General features: G+C 43.9%; 1 protein-coding gene across 1 annotated transcript in view; it reads right to left on the reverse strand.

Moving 5' to 3' along the window:
- RB1 (RB transcriptional corepressor 1) overlaps positions 1 to 18,964 on the reverse strand; it is a 1,321,361-nt gene that overhangs the window by 668,387 nt on the left and 634,010 nt on the right. The window lies entirely within an intron of this gene.

The following is an 18,964-nucleotide window of genomic DNA, read 5'->3' on the forward strand; positions in this document are numbered from 1 at the left end:
AGCAAATCCTACTTTCCTACAGTAGCACACAGTGGGGAATTTCAGTTGGGACCCAGCACACGAATTGAACAATAGGAGTGCACATGCTCTGACAGAGTGTTGAAGAAAAAGTAAAAGAAAAAAAAAGGTTGTTCCCTGATTGTAAGCAGTGTAAGGATAGAAGTTGTTGAATCAAAAGGATGGTAAAGAAGCTATGCTCCATGGGATGTACAAACAAAAAGAGAATAAAAACCCATCAAATAAGACTCAATCAAATAAGATTGACAACAAAGCCAACCAATGGTAAGCAACGGGCAGGCCCAAAGACCATTATAAGTTTTGGCATTGTCCACAATAGATCTTTTCAACCACAAACCGCTAAAATCTGTCTGTATCAACACCCAACCTAAAAAGTCACTGACTGGCTGTGGGTGCTGCCCCAAAAATTAGTTATTTGTATCCACACAGGACAACTTGGTAGCCATAAAGAGGTTCTGAGAAGGACAAACCTGTGAATATTCTGAGAAGGACAAGGGTTGCAAGCAGTACATAGTTTGTTTAAAGAACTACATAAATATATAAATGAGTACATAAATAAATAAATATAAGTGCAGAAGCCCAAGGTCGCTCTTAGAAGCCTGCCATTGGCGCTGCCGAATATGGTGAGGCAGCTGAATACTAAGGCAGTCTAGTTTTAAATACACCTCATGCCTCTTTCCTCCACAACCCCACACTTCTTTCTGTATGCCTTATTCCAGTAGCATAGTTCTTCGCCCCTGCTTTTTCTCTCATTTTTTTTTTTCACTCTTACCTTCTTTTACTTTTTTTTGCTTTTCTATCTGGCTCTAGGTCAAAGACTTAAAATAAAAAGTAAGTGCCCAGTGTCCAAGCATTCATGCCGGTGCCCACCATCACGAAAATGCACTGGTTCTAAGGATAAAGTCTTAAGAATTGGCTTAATGTGTCTAATTTTCATTCCACCAGAAAAACCCATGGACGTACTGAAAGATTAGGAGTAACAAGGAACAAATGGTGCTCATAGGGTCAGAGTTCATTTTGTAGAAAGTTGTTTTCATTCCTGCTCGGATCTTAGTTGATTTAGCATTGGACAAGAGAGGACTAACCATTCATTCTGAAGACTTGTCCATCCTCACAAAAAATTGAACACTGAAATGTCAATCACACAGTTCTCTGCAACTGACCCTCATCAGTAGCTAACTATCAAAAATAACTTCACATGGTCTGAATTAATAATAATAAAAAATTTTTAACTGTCCCCACCCACTTCCCTCCTATCACTTCCCCTATCCCATAACAAGCACTATCATTAAGGATATCAGTACCTCTCTCACAACTATTTGGGCCACTTAAATAAGCGCATCACTAGTGCAAGGTATCACAACAAGCAGTCTAATGATCAGTCATGTCACTGACCTACGCTAAAACTCTAAAGCAGACCATGAAGACTTAAATAACTATCAACCAGTCTCTAATCTTTCCTCGATTGCGAAAGCCCCGTAGAGATATGTGGAGACCCACCTCAAACAGTTACAACAAGCATTTGCAATGCAATAGGTCTCGCATTTCAAGAAGTTGAGTTATTGCCATTGTAAATGACAATGTCTTTTATTTATGTGTTTTGAAAACCTGCAAGTAGTGCCTAAACACGCACTTTGTGCTTATAGTCCTTGCTTATGAACAGTGAGGCTAGCAGTAAAAGAGGCGCAGTTACTGCCAGCCTTGCTTCTCATAAGCAACGACTAGAAGTACAAAGTACAAATGCAATTAGTCACTTTGAAATGTGATAAAATCATTATTATATTAATTCCAGATTAGGTTGTACTCTATGTGGAGCTGAAGAAGAGAAATTTATAGAAGGTCTAATGTAAATGAGATATGGTAGGTGCAGTACACAAAGCTGCGCCTAGACGTCCCTAGTGAGCAAGGCACCAGCACTGCTTTTCTAGGTGCAGTATCACAAGCTGCGCCTAGAGGTCCCTAGTGAGCATCATAAACTTTGAAGATATGGTAAATCTACCCTACCCATAATGTTTTGCATGCAAGACAGTACCACGAGTACATTCAAATAACTATGTACATGTACACAATTAGTAGCTTTCAAATGTGACAGAATAATTATAATATTAATTCCAGATTAGGTTGTACTTATGTGGAGGGAGCTGATAAAGGGAAATGTATAGACGGTCTAATATAAATGCGAGATGTGCTACAGAGTAAAGTAATCACTGCCAATCTAGTTCAGGACTAAGTGTGTGTAGTGTCTGAAGGACTGTAAGAAAGCAGTGCCTTTAGGCTGTAATTAAAACCTAGGGTGTAACAACACATGTAACAGGGAGTGTCTTCATGTGAGGTTACAAGAAGAGAGAAGGCGGTACTAAGGAGGGACTACAAAGCCTAATGACCAATGAAAAGCCACCATCTCCCAAGGACAGGGACAGAGCCATTTAAAAAGATGGGTGGGAAGTAAGTGGAGCTTGATCCACATAGCCTGAATACAGCATGTCTCGAAGAAACAATGCAAGCGATGCCTAGGTGAGACCTACAAACTACTCCAAGGCCTAACACCCCATTTTAGAAAGGGCCACGGCATAGAGACTGCAATGCTCCAAATCATTATGTAGAGGACGCCCTTTTTATTTTGATAAGAAAAGCTCTTGCCTATTAACACTATGGATCTCCCAGAAGCCTCTGGCACAGTCTATCATGTCACACTCCTGAAACTCTTGTCCCTGAGGGATAGTGCTCTATTGCTTCATATCTTATTAATTGTTCCCAACGTATAATAGCAGTAACTCCCACTCAAGTCGCTCTCAATCTCTATAAGAAGCTCATAAAGACTCTTTCCTCCATTCTCCTTTTTTCAATTATACATGGAAGCACTTCAAGTGCAACTAAAAACTCCCAACATTTCATGCCACTTTTATTAGAGGTGACTTTATTGGAAACTACCCTGCACAGACCCTGAAGAAAATGCAGTATTAGATGACATTACATCACCTTAAAATGGACAAGTCAAATACAGAAATCCTACTAACAGCTAAAGGCAATACAACCGAGGCTCACTCTCCTCAACATCTTAGACTGCAAAACATCCACCAATGAGTGTGTCAAATCGCTCAGATTCCTCCTAGACCATAAACTCACTTTCCAGTCACACAACGTCTACAGCAAAAAAGCTGAATTCCAAATAACCTACTAACCAACATTAAACTCTTTCTCCCTTGTGAAGGTTTGAAACAAGCAAACCAATCATTAGTCCAGGCCAGATTGCACTTTGCGTACTCCCTTCTGGTGGGCAGTCTAAAAATCCATCTTGCCTTCTAGAAAGCAGCCCCCCATGCCGCCGTAGACCAGTCACTAGGACAAAGAAATTTCACTTAGCCACTCTAATTCTGATGTCACTTAACTTTCTCCAGACAGATGCAAAGAGCACCATCAAATTGACCTCCATTACTATCAAACGCCTCCACTCAGAATCCAAAAATTACCTATCTAAGAAACTAGACAGCTCCGCTGGTCAGTGCCTTATGAAGTACGTACACCGTTCTACTAAATAGTTTGATCTTCAGAATAGATGTAACACTCAAAAAATTATTATCAGGTAGTGCAACCAGACTTTCAAATGCCTACAATTAGAATGATTCCCTCCAAATCTAACAAAAAAAAAAAAGACTTTTCAATCAACATTTCGCAACGTAGATTAACCTTTTACAGTTCTCATTGTTCCTGTTCTCCAGAGTCATATTCCTCCCACTAAGGCTGCCTCCAAAGAACCTGCATTCAGATAAAACTAGTACCATGGCCTGTAAATTATTGCAACTTCTAAATTCACCAATTAGCACAGCACATTTGGTACCATGACTGCTAGTTCCAATAATGTACCAACGCCACCCTGACTTTATTAAGATCTGGTCTGGATGGGATGATTAGTGTTGTAAATTGAGATGTCTAAATGACACATGGGTACTAAACCATGACCTGATTTGAACAGAAGAATAAACAATTATTAAAAGGCCCAATTGTGTACCAACACACAACTGTCAGTTATACATCTAGAGCCCTATTGCCCAAACAGCATGTGCCTTTGCTCATTCAGGACATTAATGAGATTGCAATTAGCATTATGTATGAGGCAAGAACACAAATGAAGGTTACCCCATGATTAGAAACTCAGAGAAAATGCTGCATTGTGAAATTCACACCAAAGAGGACTCAGTCACCCTACTGAGCATGTAGAGACATTCTGAATTCCAGCCTGGTAGATCAGAGACTATGGTTTTCTTGTCCAGAGTCTATCAAAGATCCACTGTCAACACTGTGCTGAGGGAAGAGAGTCTCCTTTTCTTGTTAACAAACACAGCAGCAGCATGATCAGCGTAGCTCTCTATTATGCAAACTAAATACATCTTTAAAGCCCAGAATGACATTCTTATCTGTCCCTCTCCAGGCTTGGGAACAGACTAGCGACTACATTTGCACCAAAAGTATACAGAAAATAATAATAATTCAAAATCCTTGTACATGCGTGGCCCGCCATTTGCTGAGCATGAGGCCCAGACTGCCACCAGGTAGAGGAGGATGGAGAGGGGATGTGTTCAGAGCTGAGAGACAATGTGCTCACACTCACTAATATCGTATGTGGGTCGCAATACTGTATGTCATTAAAGATTCAGCTTGCCTGGGACTTGCTTGACAGAAGAGGGACAATGCTAAGTCAATCAAAACAAATAATTATCTATCAAAAGCTTAAAATATTTAAAACTGCAGCCCTCCTGACATTGTGAATGTCTAAAAACTGGAATCCTCTTGGAATGCAGAAGGTTGAGAAAAGGTATAGGTTGGGAAGCAGGGCCTTCCCAGGTCTTTTCTACATTCGACAACTGTCTTCAGATTGCACTGTCTTCTGCCATGTTTTATTGCCAGTGGCGTCACATTTTTTATGAACATTATTTATTCAAAATAATACATATCAATCCTGCTTACTTACATGTGCCACCAGATTTCAAGGTTGTATTATGATAAATTTGTAATTATTTTTTTATTGTTAAGTGACTCCTTTTACTGTATTTCGGCTATTGGACACAGCCCTACTTTTTTCGGGTGAGGATGTTTTAATATATAAATAAATAAATACAATAAAATAAAATATGAACAGAATTTCTGTAATTGATAAAAAAAAAAGTGGAACTGTTGAGTGAGCAACACTACAAATTCAACAACATCCCACGGTTTAAAACTAAATCATTGCAGTTTTTAGGCCAGTTGGAAAGGAGAACTGGACCCGGGGAAATGACTAATCATGTGATTACCAAACTAAAACTACAGAAAAAGACATGTGAAAATTGTAATTGAGTACGCAATAAGCACAAAAAGTACAAAGTTTCATAAATCAATGTGATGTTGTTTTCCTGTGTAGACTCACTGACAGTCTTCAGGACACAAAAATGGAAGTAACTCTACAGTCTCTTCTCAATGCCCCCTCAGCCCTATGGCTGTGAACGTCCAATGAGTCAGTTTAGGCACGCAGTTTGCGGTTGCATGTTTACTCATGGGACCACAGCAGTTTCTGCAATTTGCCTATTAGTCTAGTAATGTACATATGCTTCCTCTATATCCATGGGCCTGTTCAATGTTTTTAAAAAGATATTTTTTAAAACACTATTATTATTGGATTTTTGAGCTGTTCAGTGCTTTAAATGGAAATATAGAAGTGCAGGTACTTACTAGTGAGAGGACCTGATTGCTCCAGAAAAGAGCTGGTACTCTCCCATTAAATGTATGGCAGCAGCACTGAGAAGTGCAGGTACTCTCACCTTCAATTGAAAGAGGTGCAGGAACTCTGTACAGGACAGTACCAGTCCATTTAAAGCACTGCGCCTGTTCATCTTTCGATGGACGGATATGTGCCTTTGGTTCTGGATATGATTAGGTTTGCATTTTCCTATACAAACACTGGTAGAACAAACTAAACCAAAGACTAGGCACCAGACCACTTTTGTAGGTCTTAGACCAAAGGTCTGTGGACACACTCAAAATTATTCCTCTCCAACAGCTAATGGGATTATGGCTAATACCCACAATTAACTTTATACCTGGAAAAACAAACACAGTGGTCTAGAACACAATTCTTTCCGCCTTTGGGTGAGCGGTACAAGACCCTAACATTTAACACACTATTGATCCAGTATCATTTCATGGCTTTACAGTTTAGCATACAGGATTTCAGTATTAAAAAATATGTAGATTGTCAAATTTGGCAACAGTAGTCTGAAATATGCCTGCTGTTCTATTACTTTGTGATAAAACGGAATTGAGTTAATTTCCCATGCAACCAACTTTGGGGAACAAGGTATCTTGAGTGCAACGTTTTAAGATGTATGTTAATTTACCGTCAGAATCCAGTCTTAAGGGCAAAGGAAAGCAATGAAAGAACACAAGGTTTAGACATACTGCGAACTGTGAAGGTGCCCACTACGGAAAGGAAAAATATTTACCATTTGTTAAGACAGTAAGAGTATATATAGCAGCTTCTGACTACTGATACTGTCACCAATGTCCTTTATTTAAACTGATGGCCTCAAATAATAGCGTGTCCTGCTCATCTCTGTACTTAAGATGCGATACGTGTCACTATGAAACAAGCTCCCTGCACCAGTCTACTCTCAGCTATAAGCACTGCTGAAATGTATGTAGCACGTCAAAATATATAGCATTTTACAGCTAACGGTTAAGTAACAAATTTGTACAGAATATTTTATTGTTATTTTGTATTCATTCCCTTGCACCCACTGGTAACTCAGTTCCCCATACTTTACTCACAGACCACAGATATCCAAAGGCTTGGAGGAAAGAAGGAGGCCAGGGTGGAGGTGGTAAGAGTCTCCAGATTCCAACACATTGGCCTACTGTGAGTCTTGTACAGTCTTCATCCTTCTCATTCAATCGTTAAATTGACCCAGGAGAGAGAAGTCAGGTAGGGAATGGGTTGACAGTGTTTATTGTAAACCACAACAGACAACTGCAATAACTAGTGCTGTGGGACGTTACTTCTCCACTGTAAAGCCAGATAAATAACTGGGCAGAGAAGCATTCCTTCTACACGCGGACAACAAGAATGGCAAATTAACTGTATAAGCATCACTGAGGAACTATTAGTACCCACAATTTTCGCAAAGTAGGGGTAACTCCTAACCCCCCCAAAAAAACAAAAAAAACTGTTTTCTCTGAATATAGAGATGGTACTCACATTAGCTGGAAAGATCCTTTTGGGCAATTTCACATATCTTTTGTGAAATTTTGTGTAACTATGTTAATTACAAAGATGTTTTTTAGCCCTTTATTTTAGTGTGAAATGCATTCACATGGGAAGCAAGGATGCATTTGTCACTAAAGAAATTGCGCAACAAATGCAGACATCACAAAGAATGTCACTGCTGTGTTCCAACCAATAGTTTTTGCCTAAAAGGACCCGCAATTATATGAAGTGGGCAAACCTTCAATAACAAGCATATCACCAAATGCTACAAGTATGCAAGATTACGCCAAATAACAAAAATTTCGCAGGGGCCTAGCTGCAATATATAGATGCTCAATGCTTTCAGAAGGGCGTTTGAGGACATGACAAAAAACATGAACAAAGCATACTCTCCGGTGGAGAGTGCCCTAGATTTTGTGCTCACCAGCGCAAGCTACAGAAAACTATGGTATAGAAACACTTAACTGCCATTTGGTAGAAGGTGGTGTATCAACAGAAAAAGATTATGGGTCCCTAAAATTAGGCATCAAAACATCCAGTGCAACATATACCATAAAACAGTGGCTAATATTTCTTCCTTAATTCATCTGAGACTGTTTACCTCAACATAACCTACATAAAAAATGAAAAACACTATAGCCGTGCTCATCTTGTAAGGGAAGGTAGCTCGCAGGTGGCAGCAGACTGGTTTAACGCTAGGAGTATGCTACTGCACTGTTGTATAAAGACCAACAGTAACTAGCTTTGAATTCTATTGGTGGGAATTCCGCACATCTCACCACAGACAGTTTGGGCCTAAATTACACAGGAGTATCTCTATGCGAATCAAGAACTGAGCTCTGCCACTGTTAGCAATGATTGCTGATTTGCCATCACATTCCACAAGGTGACTGCTTGCTTCGTCCAACATCAGATTAGTTATTTTGGTCGCTTTAAGAGTGCGTTTATAAGGAGAGACCCGCAGCAAGCATTTTATTCCCCCAATGTGGGATTACATTTCCAAACTCCGACTGGCACAGAAAGACTGTTTGCTAGAATGACCATCTGATCACTTCCTTCCCAAATTTAAATCACTTCACTGGCTCATCTTCAACTTCAGAGTCATATTAAAGACCTTCTGTTAAACCCAGTATAGAAAAGCTGCAAAGTACAAACACTGTCAAACGTTTCACTCATCACAAAATTGCTTCCGCATTCATCAGGCAACCTTGGGGCCAGATTTAGCATACGGTGGACCAGGTACTCCCTGTCAAACTCTTGGTCCGCATAACACATGTAGATATGGTCAGATCTTCAACTTTGATGGTGTTGCCCCCGTTGACCGAAAGCTTACTCCGACGACCTGAAAGAGTGCTGGCCATCAGAGTAAGGCACTGCCTGCCCTATTTAGGGCTTACGATCTCATGTCCTTTTTTTCTGCCCATCACCACCAGGAAAACATGGCAACAACAAACAGAGAAATTAAAATAATGGCCCTCACAACTAGGAAAAAAAGCTCCCTGGTTGTGAGGAGTCATTTATTTTTAAATACAAAATGTTTGGTGAACGGCCGTGAAAAATAACAGCCGTTGTCCACCACATGTTTAGTACCTTTAAAAGAATCACCGTGATAGTGATTTCCAGAGATCAACACTGGGTCACTGGTGATCTCTAAATCTGTTAGGTAGTAGTATGCCAGGCTGGAAAAGCTAATTTTGCCCATCCCCAATTAAGCAAACTAATCTGCTTTCACATATAAACACTCAAACCCATATTTATTAAATTCACACCTGCTAAACAGGTAGGCTCTGAGGTATTTTAATTTACAGATGCACTTAGTGTTCATAATTGTATTCAAGGAATATACCTAACAATACAATAATTTAGCTCTATGTGTTCTGTAGACCAACAAGCATGCAATACAGACTCCTGTCTATGACTGCAGGTGTTTTGCCCTTCATATCAATTTTACTATGTGAAGATAGTTAAAAAAAAAGAACTTGTAAGGTGGACACTCAACTATCCCTTCTTTCCCCCAAAAAGTTAAATAGCTAAAATAAAGGCCTGAATAAAGCGGAGAACTCAAAAAGGACAGACACCACATGGTGTTTCAAAATTGGCATTTTAAACCATGCTTCATAAATCATCATAATATAAAGAACTGCATAGGGAGGTGCAAAAGGAATGTTTTGCTAGGGCGTTCTTTTCACTAGTATAAGAGAACATCTTCTTAAGAATTGGTAGGATTGGTTGATCAATCCAAGTAAGGAGTAGTACATGGACCAATACAGAGAGACACCACTAACAAACATATTGCTAAGGATTGATTGAAAACATCAAATCAATTTCAGCAATGAGCTTCAACGTAAACATACAGTACACATTTATTCAGAGCTAAAAGTTGTGGTGTAGGCTACACATTTATTCAGAGCTAAAAGTTGTGGTATAGGCTACAATCAATCACAAAACATGGCAATCCTAACCAGACAGAATTACAAGTCAGAGGAAACAATCCATACTACACAGTGATTGAAAAGCAGTTTAAGCTAAGTCATTTTGAGACTGCCTATTTATTTATTACCTCTAGAACAAGTAGACCCAATCGAAGGATCCATCTTCCCACCCCTCTTGTTTGCGTATGCGCGGCCTGCGTGGTGCACACATAAGCTGTATGAATTACCAGTGTAATGGAGGCCTATTGGCTCTATTTTGGAAGCCCCTGGTCTGCTCATGTGCACAAGACTGAAGTGAGGTTCTTTTCCCAGAAAGTGGAAGTGTATTAGTGACATTACTGACGCTGGAGGGGGAGACCTAGACAAAAGAGCGGGGAAGAGGATACAGGGCTCTCTTCAGAAATCCAATTAGGTTCTTATGCTGAAATGGGCCTCTGTTTTGTCTTGATAAACACTGCCATTTGGTAGATGGTGGACTTGAAGGGTGGAACTGCAGTTTCTGTTGTTCAGAGCATGAAGTGTCCTTTATGTGAGGACAGTTTGTCACTTTTCTTAATCACTGCTAAGTGTGGCTGTTGATATAGAGGTGCAGAATGCTCACACCTCTTTGTGTTGCTGCTGCGGGTGCTCCAACGTGGAGATGAACCTGCTGTGAGGAGCAGCATTCTACACAAAAGTAGAGTCTGGAAGACAGCTTGGAAAGGAGGAACCAACCCAAACCGGTGCTGAAAATACACACAGGCAATCTACATTCCTGGTCTGTCAGCCTATATAAAAGTGAGAACTGTTGACCCACTTGTTGTTCCAGATCCAAGTTCTCTTTGAGGGGTACCCAGAGAGCTAGTTCAGAGCCAGAGCTGGTGTCTGCCGGACAGCAAGCTTCCGAGAGGTGACGACTTATCACTTGGAATCTAACCTGGAAGGAACAGCCAAGTTCCCATCATGAAGCGCCTGGAAGCTGACTAGCCAGAGAAAAAGAGGGAAGGAGTGAGCCAATCCTGCAAGAGAAGCTCACTACTAGGGTGAACCAAAGTGGCTGATCCCAGAGCTGGCAGTTTATCAGCCTGAGACTCACAAGCGAAGAGCTGGCATGTTCTTGGAGAACAGCACTGTCTATTCTGCAAAGTCGGCAGACATGTGGCACTGTCCTGAAGTGTGCTTGTTTAGTCTGTGCCACGGTGAGTCTAAACGCAGCTAACTTGTGGGACTGCTCTGGGTGTGTGTCTGAGCGGACTACGGGATCAGGACCCTGAACAAGGCCAGAAGTGTGTTCGAAAATCAGGCTATAAGAGCATCCCTTAATATCATCAGAACCGGAGTATAAAATTCGAACAGGCAACAATTTATTTATTTATAAAGTTTGGTTCTCACGGGTATCATACATACAATAATATTGTACGCTAACAAAATAGTCTTTTGATAATTATATTATGATCCATAAACGTGATGATAATTAAGGAGACCTTACTAATTATTCCTCGGAGACGCCTTGAACCATACAAATTATTTTTATAATCGTATTGCATTTGTTTTTTGCTTTGACATTGGAGACGCTCTGCACTTTGTCTTTTATTGGGGTGTCACTGGTGTATGTTTATGGATCATAATATAAAAACATTTCACTTTTTTTAAACCAATGGTGTTTGGTGTGATTACATTTTTATTTGATCTGAGATGGGGTGTTTGTTGTGACCTCAGTTAGTCCCAAAGTACCTGACATGTTTAATGACTCAGAGAACATTTTATCAACATACGATATTATTGTATGTATGATACCGTCTGAAGTGTGACCGAACAGACCGCCACTATGACTACAACTGTGGTACCTCAAAGTAGACTGAGCTGCTGCAAGTTGGAAGCGTGGTCTGAGCAAACTGCATTGCCACGTTGAGTAACTGGTCCTCCACAGCCCAAGAAGCTGACTAAACATCATGTGTGTGGTCTCTGAACTGCTTAGCCACCACCGAGAAGAGCCTGATGTAGCCCAATTACCTCTGACCCCACCAACTTACCCTTCACTGGGAACAGGGTCTGTGAAGGACCCGAGAAAGCCAGTGACACTGGAGTCTACTGGCAAATAGGCCCAAGGAGCTGGTCCTGCAATGGCAGCTGGCACATCTTCGAAGGGAAAAAGGGAAACTAACACGTGCTGCGATCCTGACCACAACTGGCAAAGAGGACACTAAGACTGTAGGACTAAGAGCACAAACTGCATGAGAGGAGTGGATCCGCAGCTATGCCTGAAACCTATCACACATTTTACTTTGCAACCAAGGAGGGTGGGGGGAGTGGAGTATGAGTGAACTTGAACCCTGTCGATAGAGGCCATTGGCAGTGATTATTTGTAACGGGAGAGAACTGGGTTGGATAATCATCTATTGAGTAGTTGATTGATTTTTGAGTGCTGAGCTGGATGTACTGCACCCTACCTCCCTGACAAGCTTGTAACTGCTCGCTGTTGCGCTGCTACCACAGAGTCAAGTGCTGAAGAACAAGTTACTTACCTTCGGTAACGCTTTTTCTGGTAGATACTATATCTGCCCGTGGATTCCTCACCTTGTGAATATCCCATTGCGTCAGCAACATTCGGAAATTCTTTTTGTAGCTTCGCGCCGACGTGGATCCGGACGTCACAGAGGCACGGCACCGCTCGCGACTCCGCTGACGTCACCGTCGCCTATAACAGGCCCACGCCGGCGTGATGACATCAGTTCCGCCCTTTTTTCCGTGCCTTCGAGGCACACGGACGGACCGATGACAGTAGACATAAACACAGTATACGCAGTATAGAAATCAAGGTAACACAAACAGTGTGAAGCAAATGCAAATGCAATATAACATTTGAAATAAACAACTCCTTGACAATAAAATAATACATTAAAGAAACACTGGCATAGAAGAATGGACAACGGGGAGGCGGGTGGGTCAGTGAGGAATCCACAGGCAGATATAGTATCTACCAGAAAAAGCGTTACCGAAGGTAAGTAACTCGTTCTTCTGATAGATACATCTGCCGTGTGGATTCCTCACCTTGTGAATAGAGTCCCACAGCAGTCCCCACTCCTGGAGGAGGGTGTCCACTCTTCTAAACCAGGAAATCCTGAAGGACAGAGCGCGCAAAGTGACCGTCCCTCCTCACTTCGGAATCCAAGCAGTAATGCTTCGCGAAAGTGTGGAGGGAAGACCAAGTTGCCGCTCTACAAATATCCTCTACAGGCACACCTCTAGCCAATGCAGAGGTCGAAGACTTAGCTCTAGTGGAATGAGCCCTTATACCCTCTGGTGGTTCCTTACCGGCCAAAGAGTAGCAGATCTTAATGCAGAGGACGATCCATCTCGACAAAGTCCTCTTATGGACCGCTCTTCCTTTCTTGCAGCCAGCAAAGCCAATAAAGAGCTGGTCATCCAAGCGACAGTCTTTAGTCCTGTCCAAATAAAAGGACACTGCCCTCTTGGGGTCCAGACGGTGCAACCTCTCCTCCTCTTTGGAAGGATGTGGGGGAGGATAAAAGGTAGGGAGGGTAATGGATTGACCAAGGTGGAAGGGAGTAACCACCTTAGGCAGAAAAGCAGCCCTGGTCCTAAGAACCATTCGATCAGCATGAATGGACAAGAAAGGGGGCTTGGAACTAAGAGCTTGAAGCTCACTAACCCTCCTTGCCGAGGTTATTGCAACGAGGAAAACAGTCTTGAAAGTCAGGAGCCTCCTAGGACATTTGTGAAGCGGCTCCAAAGGAGCACCCATTAAAAATGTCAAAACTAAATTCAAATCCCACTGTGGCACAATAAAAGGGATAGGAGGAAACTTATTAATGAGGCCCTTCAAAAACCTTAAAACTATAGGAGATTTAAACAGAGAAGGCTGGTCAGGCAAACAGATAAACGCCGACAGCGCTGACAGATAACCCTTCACCGTGGCAACAGCAAGCCCCTGCTGAGCCAGAGAAAGGGCAAACTGGAGATCATCAGATAAATGGGACCTCAAAGGGTCTATGGACTTCTCCCTGCACCAAACAACAAACTTAGACCACCTATAAGAATAGATGGACTTAGTGGAGTCACGCCTGGCCGATAAAATGACATCCACCACATCGTGAGGGAGAGAAAAAGAAATCAGGTTGCCCCGTTCAATCTCCAGGCATGAAGGTGTAATGTCTGGAGGTGGGGGTGTAGAACCTGCCCCTCCATCTGAGAGAGGAGATCTGCCCTGAGAGGGAGACGGAGCGGCGGGTGAGAGGAGAGGTGGAGAAGGTCTGAATACCACACCCTTCTTGGCCAATCCGGGGCGACCAATATGACTCGGGCCCGGTCTTGGCGAATCTTCCTCAGAACCCGAGGAATCAAAGGTATGGGAGGAAACGCGTAAAGGAGTTGCGAGCTCCAACTCAACTGAAACGCGTCCCCCAAGGCTCCTTGCATCGGATACTGGAGACTGCAGAATGACGGGCAGTGAGCATTCTCGTAAGTGGCAAACAGGTCCACCCGAGGAGTCCCCCACATCCGAAAGATGTCGAGAACTACCTCCGGATGGAACCTCCACTCGTGATCGGCAGAGAACTGCCGACTGAGACTGTCTGCACGAACGTTCTGAACCCCGGCCAGATGATTTGCCATCAGACAAATCTGATGGTCCTGAACCCAGGACCAGAGACGCAGAGCCTCTCTGCAGAGACACTGCGACCCTACTCCTCCCTGCTTGTTGATGTACCACATCGCGGTCGTGTTGTCCGTCAAGACCTGAACTGACCGCCCGCGAAGGGAAGGGAGGAAGGCCTTGAGCGCCAGACGTATCGCCCGCAACTCTAGAAGGTTGATATGAAGCAACCTTTCCTCTGGAGACCAAAGACCTTTGACCTCCAGGTCCCCCAGATGAGCACCCCACCCGAGAGTGGACGCATCCGATATAACTGTGGCAACCGATGGAGGAATCTGAAAAGGCTTCCCTTGAGACAGATTGCCTTCCACGCTCCACCAAGACAGATCCGCTGCAGTTTCTCTGGAGATCTTCACCGACTCCCTGAGATCCCCTTTGTGCTGATACCACTGCCTGCGGAGGCACCACTGGAGCGCCCTCATATGCCAGCGTGCATGGTTGACCAACAGAATGCATGAAGCCATCAGACCGAGCAGGTGAAGGACCTTCAGGACTGGAACGACCGCTCCATTGTAAAACAAAGGAATCATCTCCTGTATGTCGCGAATCCTTTGAGGGGGAGGGAATGCACGACACACAGTAGTGTCCAGTAACGCACCTATGAACAGGTTGCGCTGTGAGGGCACCAGGTGAGACTTGGGTACATTTATCGAAAAACCCAACCTGTGCAACAACTGAGTTGTCTCTTGCAGATGATGGAGCACCTTCTCCGGCGACTCCGCTTTGATCAGCCAGTCGTCTAGATACGGAAACACATGTATCCCCGATCTCCTGAGATGAGCCGCCACCCCTGCCATCACCTTGGTGAAGACTCGAGGCGCAGTAGTAAGACCAAACGGAAGGACCACAAACTGGTAGTGTTGTGACCCAACCGTAAAACGGAGATACTTTCTGTGCGACTTCAAGATGAGAATATGAAAATACGCATCCTGCAAGTCGATCGACACCATCCAGTCTTCTTCCAGCAGCGCTTGAAGAACCTGCGCAAGAGTGAGCATCTTGAACTTTTCCGGTTTCAGGTAAAGGTTCAAGATCCTGAGATCCAGAATTGGCCGAAGCCTGCCATCTTTCTTGGGGATCAGGAAATACCGGGAGTAGCACCCCTGACCGCTTTCCTGCTCTGGAACCACCTCTATTGCACCTTTTTGGAACAGAGCCAGGACTTCTTCCTGCAGGCGAAGCAGGTGGTCCTCCGAACAATAACCCTGGCAAGGAGGGTAATTGGGAGGGAATTCCTGGAAAGGAAGTGCATACCCATTCTCTACAAGATTGAGAACCCAAAGATCCGATGTTATTAATTCCCAATCTTGTAGAAAATGAGTAAGCCGACCCCCCACTGGGCCCACATGATCCGGAATGGCGGATCTAGGGCTGCTTTGCTGCAATGGCCGGGGGTTGGGAAGGAGAGGAGGAGGATTGACGACCTCTAGGGCGGGATCTTTGCCTGCCCCTGTATGACTTGTACAGCGTATTCTGCTGCTGTTGAGGATGCTGCTGGGATGGTCTGTAAGAGCGAAAGGCAGATCTTCCGAACCTCCTGAAGCGTCTACCAGTAGTACCTCTGGTCTGAAGACCCAAAGATTTTGCAGTGGCCCTACTGTCCTTAAAACGTTCCAAAGCAGCATCAGCCTTCTTGCCAAACAATCCTGAGCCATCAAAAGGCAAGTCCAACAAAGCAGACTGGACGTCCGCAGAGAACTCCGATGATTTAAGCCAGGCAGCCCTCCTGGTGGCCAAGGAGGAGCCCATGACCCTTGCCACCGTATCAGTAGTGTCCAGACCACTCTGAATCACCTGTCTCGCAGCTGCTTGAGTGTCTGATATCACTTCCTGAAAATCTTTCCTGTCATCCTCAGGAATTTTCGGAATCAGCTGCTTGACAGAATCCATCAAGGCATGGATATACCTCCCCATCAGACACGTTGCGTTGGTTGACTTTAACGCCATACTGGCTGAAGAGAAAACCTTCCTGGCACTCTGATCTTGCTTTCTGGATTCTTTATCCCCAGGAACCTGTGGGAAAGCACCAGCAGATTTCTTTGAGCAAGCAGCCTGCACCACCAAACTCTCAGGCAAGGGATGAATTGATAAAAACGCAGGGTCCTCAGGTGCCACTCTATCTCCTCGCAACTGTTCTTGAAACTGCAGGAGCAGATAATGGCTTCTTCCAAACCTCATAGATGGGCTCAGATAAGGCCTCGTTGAAGGGTAACACAGGTTCAATTACTGACGAGGGTGAATGAAGAACCTCAGTTAAAATATTAGGTTTATAATCAGCAGTGGGCAGAGTAATATTCAATAGACTCGCTGCTTTTTTTATAACGGTGTGATAAGGCACCACATCCTTTGATGGTACATTTGACACTGAAGCCAACTCCCACTCAGGCGACAGTTCAAGCCCACTTGCCTCACACAAATCTTCAAAAGGATCTTCAGAATCCTGTAACTCCCCTTCTTCAGTATCTGAATATTGATACCTTTCCTCTTCCAGAAGTCTCTGGGCCTTTCTCCGAGACCTTTACTTCACAGCAGAAGCCAACGGGTTCGGAATCGACTCCGACGGGGTCGGTGCCGGCGTCGAACCCGAAGTCGGACGAGGCTTCTCAACACGAGGTCGGGCAGAATCCTGCCTCGGAGTCGTAGGCATCGGCGTCGATGTGACTGGCGTCGACGGAGTCGGCGTCGAGCGCTTCGGCGTCGACGTCACCGGAGGTGTCGGAAAATGCCAATGCGGTGGTATAGCCGGCATAAAAGGCATGAAGGGCACGGGGGCGTAAGCCTGGGGAACACCCAAGTTGAATGCCATAGGACCCGTGGGACCAACAGGTGCACCAGACGGGAACATCGCCCTAGAATAAACACCAAACATGGCGTTCAGGAACTGAGAAGGATCCTGACCTGGAGCTGAAAATTCAGGATATGGCTCCCTGGGTCGTTCCTGAAGAGGTGGAGTCGAAACGACGTCGACCTCTTCACCGAGTCCAGGAACCGGGGTCGACGAACCCGCAGGCACCGGAACCTCGACTTCACCAGCCCCCTGCTCCTCACCTTCATCCTCCTGACCAGAAGGATTGGATGGAACTGGAGAATGGACTTGCTTCTGAGCTTCGGGTGAATCCGGATGTGAAGCCTCACCAACAGAGTTATGATCCGACTCCGAAACCTCCACTTCCTTACTCAGAAGATTGACCTGGGACTTCGGTCTTGAACTAGAGTCCTTCCCGGAGTGATGACGTGACTCATGGCTCCTCTTCTTATGCTTTTTCCTCGAAGACTTCGAAGCGTGAGCCGAAGACGACTCCGAGCGTGACCTCGATCGAGACCTCGACCTTGACCGACGAGTCCGAGACTTCGAAGACTTCTTAACTTTCTTATTTTTAAGCTTTGCCACAAGGAGTTTCGCCTCTCTTTCTCTAAGCGCCTTCGAAGTCATCTTCTTGCAGCAAGGACAATCCTCGACGTCATGGTCGGAACTTAAACACCAAACACAGCATTCGTGAGGATCGGTGATAGACATAGTCTTGCCACATTCGCCGAAAGCCTTAAAACCAGTTTTCTTCGACGACATTTCGAAGAATATAAAGATAAACAGAATAACAGGATAATAGTAACAAAGTTACTGTAAAGCTACAGTACGATCCCTGAAAACCGTTAGCGTCGACGAAGCGGAAAAAAGGGAACTGATGTCATCACGCCGGCGTGGGCCTGTTATAGGCGTCGGTGACGTCAGCGGAGTCGCGAGCGGTGCCGTGCCACTGTGACGTCCGGATCCACGTCGGCGCGAAGCTACAAAAAGAATTTCCGAATGTTGCTGACGCAAGGGGATATTCACAAGGTGAGGAATCCACACGGCAGATGTATCTATCAGAAAGAGTTATACATGTGCCAGTTTGCAGAGGCATATGAGGCAGGGCCCTGGTACATAAGCGGCAAGCTATCCCAGGCCTGACAGTCGATGTTTAGTAGCCCCTGCTTGACTTGTGCCCCCGAAACAAGTCATATCATATCCAACCCCTATATAAAAAGTAAAAACTTTCCTTGCTAATTACAATACTTTAGAGTCATTCATCAGGTGCACATGTATTTTAGAAGTAACCGGGTTCTCAGTTGTATAGTTCAGATGCAAACATCCTCCCCAGCGCACATCTCTGCCCCTTGAATCCCTCAGCCTCATGCTCAGCAAAATGCAGACAGGATAAATACTTTTAAAATCAGAAATATTCTTAAACATCAGGCAGAGTAACTGAAAAAGTATTTTTTTTTAAATCAAGGACCTGATGTTTAAAACACAAATAGTAACCATAAGAATAACATATGAATAACAACTGTAGATAAGTTTCACTAAAAGGTAATGTGATATAATAAATGCAAAAGTATACACTGCAAATCAGATAAGAATGCTTACCAAAGGGGAAAAACAAGTAGGACAGTGAAAGAATAATTGTTCTCAATATTTGAGGCAGTTCACCTAAAGTTCATTCAGATTCAATTTGTTAAACAATAATGTTATAACTTAACAATAAACCATGTCATGTTTCGAGAGAAGCTGGACACAGCTTGGGACCAATAAGTTCACAGATCACTGTTATGAGTCCTCTCACGGAATTAACATCTGCTGGCATA

The sequence above is a fragment of the Lissotriton vulgaris genome, chromosome 8 (assembly GCF_964263255.1).
Source record: "Lissotriton vulgaris chromosome 8, aLisVul1.2, whole genome shotgun sequence".
In the NCBI taxonomy this organism is placed as follows: Eukaryota; Metazoa; Chordata; class Amphibia; order Caudata; family Salamandridae; genus Lissotriton; species Lissotriton vulgaris.